The following is an 8543-nucleotide window of genomic DNA, read 5'->3' as shown; positions in this document are numbered from 1 at the left end:
CCAAGAAAAGATGTGCAACATCGCTGAGCAGCAGAGAGATGCAAATTCAAACCACAGTCTTCAGGCAGCGACACACCTCTCTCAGAAAGGCTTATACACAAAATACAGATAAGCAACAGCAATGTGTATATAACGGCCACAGAGCTGAGGAGAACAGTGCCGGTCCGGTGCAGGAACTGGATCCGTCCTGCCTTGCTGGTGGGACCCGCCAGTCAGTTTGGCAGCTTCTAAAACCCAAACGGCAGTAAAGAGGAGCGAAGTAGTGGTGTCCACCGGCACTTGATAAACAAATCTCAAGAATCATGCAGAGCGCATGACAGCCCGGTCCAGAAGGTTACACAGTTTGGGACAAAATAATCGAAATGCAGAACAGATTAGTGGGGGCCCGGGCTAAAGGGGGTGGGTGGGAGGGAAGAGGGTGTGGCCGTGGACCCCACGAAGGACCTCCCGGTGGTGGACTTTATCAATGTTAACACCGTGGTTACTCTCGGACAGAAACCACAGCAACATCTTCTCAGACCCACCTCTTAGAATAAAGACGGGAAAAACAAAACTCAACAAATGGAACCTAATCAAATTTAAAATTTTCTGCACAGCAAAGGAAACCCTAAACAAAACGAAAAGACAACCCACAGAAGGGGAGAAAATCTTTGCAAGTGAATCAACTGACAAGGGATTCATCTCCAAAATTTATGAACACCTTCTGCAGCTCAACACCAAAAAAACAAACAACCCCATCGAAAAATGGGCAGAAGATCTAAACAGACAATTCTCCAAAGACATACGGATGGCCAAAAATCACATGAAAATATGTTCAACATCACTCATTACTAGAGAAATGCACATCAAAACCACGCTGAGGTACCACCTTACACCAGCCAGAATGGCCATCATCCAAAAGTCTCCAAACAGTAAGTGCGGGAGAGGGTGTGGAGAAAAGGGAACCCTCTTATACTGCTGGTGGGAATGTACCTTGGTGCAACCACTGTGGAAAACAGCATGGAGCTTCCTCAGAAAACTAAAAAGAGAACAACCATTTGACCCAGCAATCCCACCCCTGGGCATCTACCCAGAGAAAACCATGACTCACAAAGACACATGCATTCCAGTGTTGACTGCAGCACTCTGTTCAATAGCCAAGACATGGAAGCAACCTCAATGCCCATCGACAGAGGAGTGGATCCAGAAGATGTGGTACATGTGCACAGTGGAATATCAATCACTCAGCCATTCAAAGGAATGAAACACCGGCGTTTTTAGCAGCATGGATGGACCTAGAAACTATCATGCTAAGTGAAGTCAGCCAGACAATGAGACACCAACATCAAACGCTTTCACTGACATGTGGAATCTGAAAAGAGGACGGACTGAAGTTGTTTGCAGAACAGATCCTGACTCACAGACTTTGAAAAACGTATGGTTTCCAAAGGAGACAGTTTGGGGGGGGGGGGACGCACTGCGGGTGTGGGATGAAAATCCTGTAAAACTGGATTGTGATGATGGTTGTACAACTATAAATGTAATAAATTCACTGAGTAATAAAAACATTAAACAAAAGAAATTTTTAAAAAAAAGTTAACACCGTGGTCATGATATTGTCCTCTGGTTTTGCAAAACATTGTCATCGAGGAACCGGGATAAAGGTACCAGGGCTCTCTCCATATTACTTCTTACTTAACTGCCTGTGAATCTGTAATTATCGCAAAGCAAAAAGATGAACAATAATCCAAACACTCGTGTGTGCGAGAACCATCTCTCCAAGTATTTGCACCCTCCCCGGGGACAGAATGATGAGATGAATGCCAACATACTTTGCAAGAAATGTCTCTCACGTGCCTGGAAGTCAGCTCTCAGGCTTGAACTGCTAACACAGGTCACAGGCTGTTCCAAACGGGCCTCCGGGGAGTTACAGCACACTCCCACCCCCCAGCCCGGGGCCCGTCCCTCGGAAGCTGTGTGAGTGAGGAGCCTGGCCAGCGTGGACTCACCCTCGGTGCGCCCACCAGGGCTGTAGCCCAGCCCCCCAGCGCTGCCCTTCCCGAGCGGGCTCTTGCCCCCAGGCCCTCCCCGCTCAAGGAGACGCTTCCAGGCCCGCGCTGGGACCATCGGGAAAAAGCCGTCGGAACAGAGGTGCCCTGGGCAGGCCCCACCTGTTTGTTTGATCCCTGGGGACCGTGCCCGCGGGCCGTTGGCTGCTGGGGTCTGAGCAGAGGAGCCGAGACCTGCCTGTGGGCCGTGTTCTCCCCGAGGAGCGAAGGGAGCAGCCGAGTGGCTCGCACCTGGCAGCTGTCTTTACGCAGAACATCCCAGAGTGTTAGGCGGCTCCTCTGGACTTTGTGCAGACTCTTCTCGGGACTGCCAGCTTTATTAGCGGGGTCACAGACGTGGCCTAAAGATACAGCCTCGTCATCCGACCAGGGGTGCGAGAGAAGAGAGGGCTGGCACCAGACCCCGGTCCACCCCGCTCAGCTCCATCCACCCCACAAAGCCTGGAGCTGAGCAGTCAGACGGCCATGGAGGTGACCACATGGGGTCACGGGGGCATGGTGACAGCACCCTCTTTAAGATCTGCCACCACCATCCTCTGTGGGCCTGATGGCCTGGATCCTGGTGGGATAGAGGGACCTGCATGCCACGTCTTGTCCTCGGGGAGCCTGTCTGAATCCTGGCTACACACCCTTCTCCTTTGTGCTTCTGTGACATACTTCTCTTCAGATTGCTGCGTTTTTCACAGCAGCATCAATCTCTGCCTCTCAGGCTGGCAGACTTACATGGCGCCCCTTCAATTTAACTCAGGATCCACTTCCTCTTTGTAGGACCTGGGGTCTCACCTGCAAGGTGTGTGTGTATCCTTAACCCACTGAGCCACAAGGGAACTCCTGGAATTGATTTTTAAGAAACTAGAAAAAATCATGAGATTGTTATGAAATTTTGATTTCCGACTGGATATTTAATAATATTAAGGAATAATAATAATTATTAGTATTGCTTTTTAGAGCCACACCTGCAGCATGCGGGAGTTCCCAGGCTAGTGGTCGAATTAGGGCTACAACTGCTGGCCTACACCACAGACACAACACCACCAGGTCCAAGCCGCATCTGCAACCTACACCACAGCTCACAGCAACACCAGATCCCTAACGCACTGAGTGAGGCCAGGAATCGAACCTGCATCCTCATGGATCCCAGATGGGTTTGTTAACCACTGAGCCATGAAGGGAACGCCCAGGAATAATCATTCAATTTTTAAAGCTATGATAAGTGGTATTTTGACCATGCCAGTAACAGAAAAAGTCTCCTTATCTTTTAGAGTCACATTGGAGCATTTTTAAATAAGACGATCCCACGGCTGGGATTTGCTTCAAAGGAATCCCTTAGGGGAGTTGCGGGGGATGTTGAGCGATGGAAGGAGGGCACGACGGGGGCTCCGAGGAGGGCAGCTTGTGCCTCTGTTTTTGTGTTTGAAAACCTCCACAATAAAAAGCTCAAGAACAGCGTCATAAAGAGAGCGACGAAGCTCACGGACTGGAGAGGACATCTGTGCCACATGCATCCAACAGGAGGCAAGAGCACCTCTCCAGAACACACAGGGGGTAAAAAATGTTCTAAAGAAAGCCCAGCCAGGAGTTTCTGCTGTGGCTCAGCAGGTTAAGAAAGCTGCGAGTCAAAAAGACAAAAAAAAAAAAAAAAAAAAAAGAAAGCTGCGAGTATTTGTGAGGAGGCAGGTTCCACCCCTGGCCTCCATCAGTGGGTTAAGGATCCGGCGTCGCCAAGAGCTGTGGCGTCCGACACGGAGGCAGCTCGGATCCTGCGTCGCTGTGGCTGCGGTGCCGGCAGCGGCTGCAGCTCGGATTCGGCCTCCAGCCTGGGAATGTCCGGATGTCCCTGCGCGGCCCAGAATCCGCCAGAGGAGAAGCGCAGAGGCCAATGCACGCGGGGAGAGGCTGCGGAGGCTCTTCGGTCGCCAGGGAGACCCCTCCGCCCGCGCGGACCCAGACCAGGCACGAGGGGACACCCCCAGAGACCCACCAGTCCCGGCTCTGCACGTCGGAGGGGGGGGAGCTTCAGAGCTCGCTGGGCTCCCCGAACGTCCCGCCTTAGAAACGCCTGTCACCTCCCAACCGGTCACCAGGACAGGGGCCGCTGCCGTCACCCTCAGCGCCTTGGACCTTCAGGGCCCCCCGGCTGCCCTGGGCTGGCGGCCACACTTCCTACAGCCCCTGGGACGCTGTCACTCCCCGTCCAAACCTCTCCCGCCACCCCGTCGCGCGTGGGGGGAGAGACTCGACCTGGCCCGGCTGCCCCCCGTCCCCGCTCTGCGCTGGGACGCCCCGAGCCCCGGTCAATCCAGGGTCTCCGGCGGGAGGACGTCAGGGACCCACACTGGCCCTCGTCTGCCCGCGTCTGGAGCGTCACCGCCCCTTCTCAACAGTACGATGCAGGCGACACGCAGCGTCCGAAGAGCTGGCATTTACGCTGCGCTTGGGCTTCTGGGCCACACACGTCATCTTGAAGGCCCCCCGCCCCAGGATGGGTCCTGTGTCCCCCGCGCCTGCTGGGATTCCCGGGCCGGCTTGTTGGAACCCCCTGGGCAGGGTGTGCCGTCAGGGCTCAGGGCACACGGGTCTCATTCCCGCCGTGGGGCTGGTACATCCGTGGGTCTCTGCCCCAACCTCACCCAAGCGCCTCCGTTTCAAGATCCTGCCCTTTCCCCACGGCCCCCGCGCAGAGGGAGGGACCCAGCCAGACCCGGTTCAGTCCCTGCAGAGGGGAGGGCGGGCGGTCTGGGGCCACTGCCTCCCACCTCTTGCTGGGCCTTCAAGCTGATGAGAAGCGTCTTTTTCCACGTTTCTGGAGACACCAGAGCTGAGCGTGGCTCCGGAGGAGGAAGAACGGCCTGTCCCGGGGGCGCGGGAGGCGGAGCACTGGCGTCCACAGCTTCCTCCGGCCCAAGGGCCTGAGGTCTAGCACCACCCGTGTATTTCTTTGTTCAGCCCTCAAGCTGCAGGTGGGAAACAGAGGCAGGAGCCAGAGCACAGAGCCTGGCCTTGAACCTGAGAGGCTTGGTCCGAATCTCAACACCTGCACCTCCGCGGTAGCCGCGGAGGGGCTGTCGCACCCAGAGCCGATCTCTTAGTTGTTTCTCTGGCATCACCGTGCCTGTTCAGTTCACACGCGCCCTAAAGTAAGTTAAAATCCTTTTTATCCCCTCACACATCAAGTTGACACCTAAAATATTTCATAAGTTTAAACAGCTACAAAGAATACAATTTCTGGCATACTGTAAATATTGACACTTAAAAATAAAACTGTCATATCACTTTAAGATGTAGCCAGATGGAATATAAATACCATATCGATTTGATATCCAACGCGATCCATTAAAAACAGTACACGATGAAGCTCTACAAAGTTGACAGGCTCCACGTCTTTCTGTTACCCACGGAAATCATATTTCCCTTCTAACGTTTCCACGGATCTTCGTCCTAAAACAGTACATTTCAAAGTGTTACTGATCACTCTACACGCGTCTGCACAACCAAAAATGTGTATCTAAATCGAAATTTCGAAATTGGTTTTAGTTTCTGCGTGACTTTACCTGTTGAAAAGAAAAACAATTCTTACGGATTATTTTAACGTTACAATGGTCAGTTCACCACTGATCAAAACACATATACTATACGTTTGGAAGACGAATTATCAGCCATGAAAAGTACAATTTTGTTGGAAATGCACCTCTTGTTTTTGGTGATACCTGCGACAAGAAGACGTTCCGGAGCCAGGGATCGAATCCACACCATGGCAGCGACCTGAGCCACAGCAGTGCCACCGCCACATCCCTAACCTGTTGTGTCGCCAGGGAACTCGGGAAACGCATCTTTTAAAGTACCGAGTGGGGCTTTCTCTTTTGATTAGTTCACAGGAAGGCCTGACGGCCGGACTGGACGAGGCTCCTGGAGAGTCCTGTCCCCTCCTCTTTTCTGTGACATCAGTGCCGAGGGCCGCGCTCACTCAGGGTGGCCGGGGATGGGAGGGACGTCAGCGAGTGACGCACCGGAAGAAGCGAGGCGATGCCGCCGAGGGTTGCGGGTGATGATCAGGCTCGGGGTCCACGGGCTCCTCGCGCGGGGTGAAGAGAGGCCCGCACTGGAGTCCCTGGGCTCTCGTGGGATCTTTGATGACCCTCATGAGGTCCGTTTCGTCCGCAGCCAGGGTCTGATGGGTTCGTCAGTCCCACACCTTCTCCCGGGAGAACAGGTCCCTTCTCCCTCCACTGACGCTGGGCTCAACCCGCGACTTGCTTCGGCCACTAGGACGGCAGAGAGCGGTCCTAAGGGCCCTTAGGTGCGGTTGTGGGGTTTGGCCTGGGGCTTGGTCCCCTGCGCACAGTCCACCCTGGTCACTGAGGGGACCCTTCCTTCCTGTGGCTGCTGCCGAGTCCTGGCCCCTGGGTGACTGGGGAGCTCCAGGCTGCCAGCTGGTGCACAGATGTGCAGTGAAGTGCGTGTTAGGCGGTGCGAGCTGATTCCGAATCCCAAAGGGCTTTTTAAAAAATGGAAACTGACACACTGATTTCAGAATGCTCATGTAACTGCAAGCGAGTTAGAAGAGCCAAGAAGAAAATACCTTGAAAAGAGAACAGAGTCAGATGACTCACACCGGCGACTTCAAGACTGATGATGACGTCATCAAGGCGGTGGCACATGCACAGCAAAGCCCTTTACCAAGGGGCTGTCTGCTGTCTGCTCACGAGAGGCACCAGGTTTAACTCAATGTAGTCAGAACGTTTGGAGGGAAATAAAATACTGTTCATCGATTTGTAACTTTGCCAATACAATATTTTTAGAACGAAACAGGTTTTTATTACTTTGTTAAATTTTTTCATCAGACCCTTCAAGCTGCAGATTTAGTTTGCTCAATTTATGGAAAAGTATGGCATAGACTCTGATTTGCAGAACTGGGCCTCCTTGTCAAATCTGCCAGCCAAAGAGATACGCTTCTGTCAGAAGGTGACTTGGTCTTACAATTCAAATGCTGACACCAGGAACATCGTAGAATCCACTTTGAATTAAATTAAGGAATGCATTTTGTCTTTTTTTTTTTTCTTAGTGCCGAACACGCGGCGCAGGGAGGTTCCCAGGCTAGGGGTGGAATCGGAGCCACAGCCGACGGCCTACACCACAGCTACAGCAACGCCAGATCCCAGATGCACACCACAGCTCATGGAAACACCAGATCTTTAACCCACTGAGTGAGGCCAGGGATCGAACCCGCATCCTCATGGACACTAGTCAGATTCATTTCCACTGCGCCTCGACGGGAACCAAGGAAAGCATTCTGTAAGGCAGATTACTGAAAGCCGTGAGAATTAAATTGAAAAAGGTCTAATACAATTAATGTATCTATTTTATAACGTGTCAAGATCAAGAGAACAAACCAGTGTGTTCTGCAGCATTATCTCATTTATAGTAACTACTCGGCGTGAGAAGACTTAGGAAGGAAGGACCTCGATGGGAAGCACAGTACCCTCTGGTAAGTGGCTGTGACTACGTCAGCTGACGTGAGGTTTGGCTTCTGAGGTTATTCCACTCATTTCGTTAAACGCCACGACCGGATTTTCCTATAAACTAAAAAAAGAGGAAAGTACGTATACCGTTTAAACGCAATCACTGTGACAGCTCATGTGTCACAGGCACTTTGCGCTGTTGAGGCAGGAACTGGTAAGCGTTTGAGAAGATGAAATAAGATGAAGTTGATCGCAATTAGAGCAGTTCTAGGGACGGTTGAAGGACATGGGTTTTGGCTGCCTCGCTGACTGACACTCATCTGCTCCGGAAGGGATGGTGCTGAAGTTTTATCCAGGGCATCTTGAGAACGGGGGCAGTTCCAGAAAACACTCCAGTTAGATTTCACAGAATTGTCATCGTCGCCGTCGCTCTTTCAGCTGTGTCAAGGGGGTGCTGTCTCTGCCCAACACCATGCCAACCAGGGCGAGGTTAGCACAGAAGGAGAATGGCTGACATGGCTAACAATGTATTTTTGCCATTTGATACTTCTTACCAATGTCTTTCTTCGCTTCGCTCTCCTGAGATACCCGCTTGGCCGCTCTGTTCTTGGACGCCCATCCAGACACAAAGGGCCCCGTCCAGCTGCCCCGCCCCAGCCCCACTCTGCCACCTCCCTGAACCCGGAGCATCCTGACAGCCAACGCGCCCAGAGTCAATCGCAGGGTGCACGGTCCTGGCCTGGCCGCGCCATTCTCCGAGGTGGACCGGGGACCCCAGAGTAGCCTTCCTTCTGCACAGAGAGACGCATGTAGAAGTGGAGCCTCTGGAAAGGTGCCCTTCGGAGCTCTCCACACTCCCCGGTGACCTGGGGCAGCCAGGGGCTCCCTCCTCACTGACACAGGCCAGCTGACCTCCTGGACACCCCCACCTGGGAGCAGTGCGCCCTGGATACAAGGCTCCCCACCCAGCCCCCATCCCTGGGGACCCGGGACGGAGCCCACACATGACGCGAGGAGCTGTGGGCAGAGGAGGAAG

Source organism: Sus scrofa, chromosome 4 (assembly GCF_054392235.1).
Source record: "Sus scrofa isolate SSC_HxYL_T2T_F1_AM1 chromosome 4, Sscrofa_HxYL_maternal_Yorkshire_Landrace_v2.0, whole genome shotgun sequence".
Classification (NCBI taxonomy): Eukaryota; Metazoa; Chordata; class Mammalia; order Artiodactyla; family Suidae; genus Sus; species Sus scrofa.
This window is presented reverse-complemented; position numbering follows the sequence as displayed.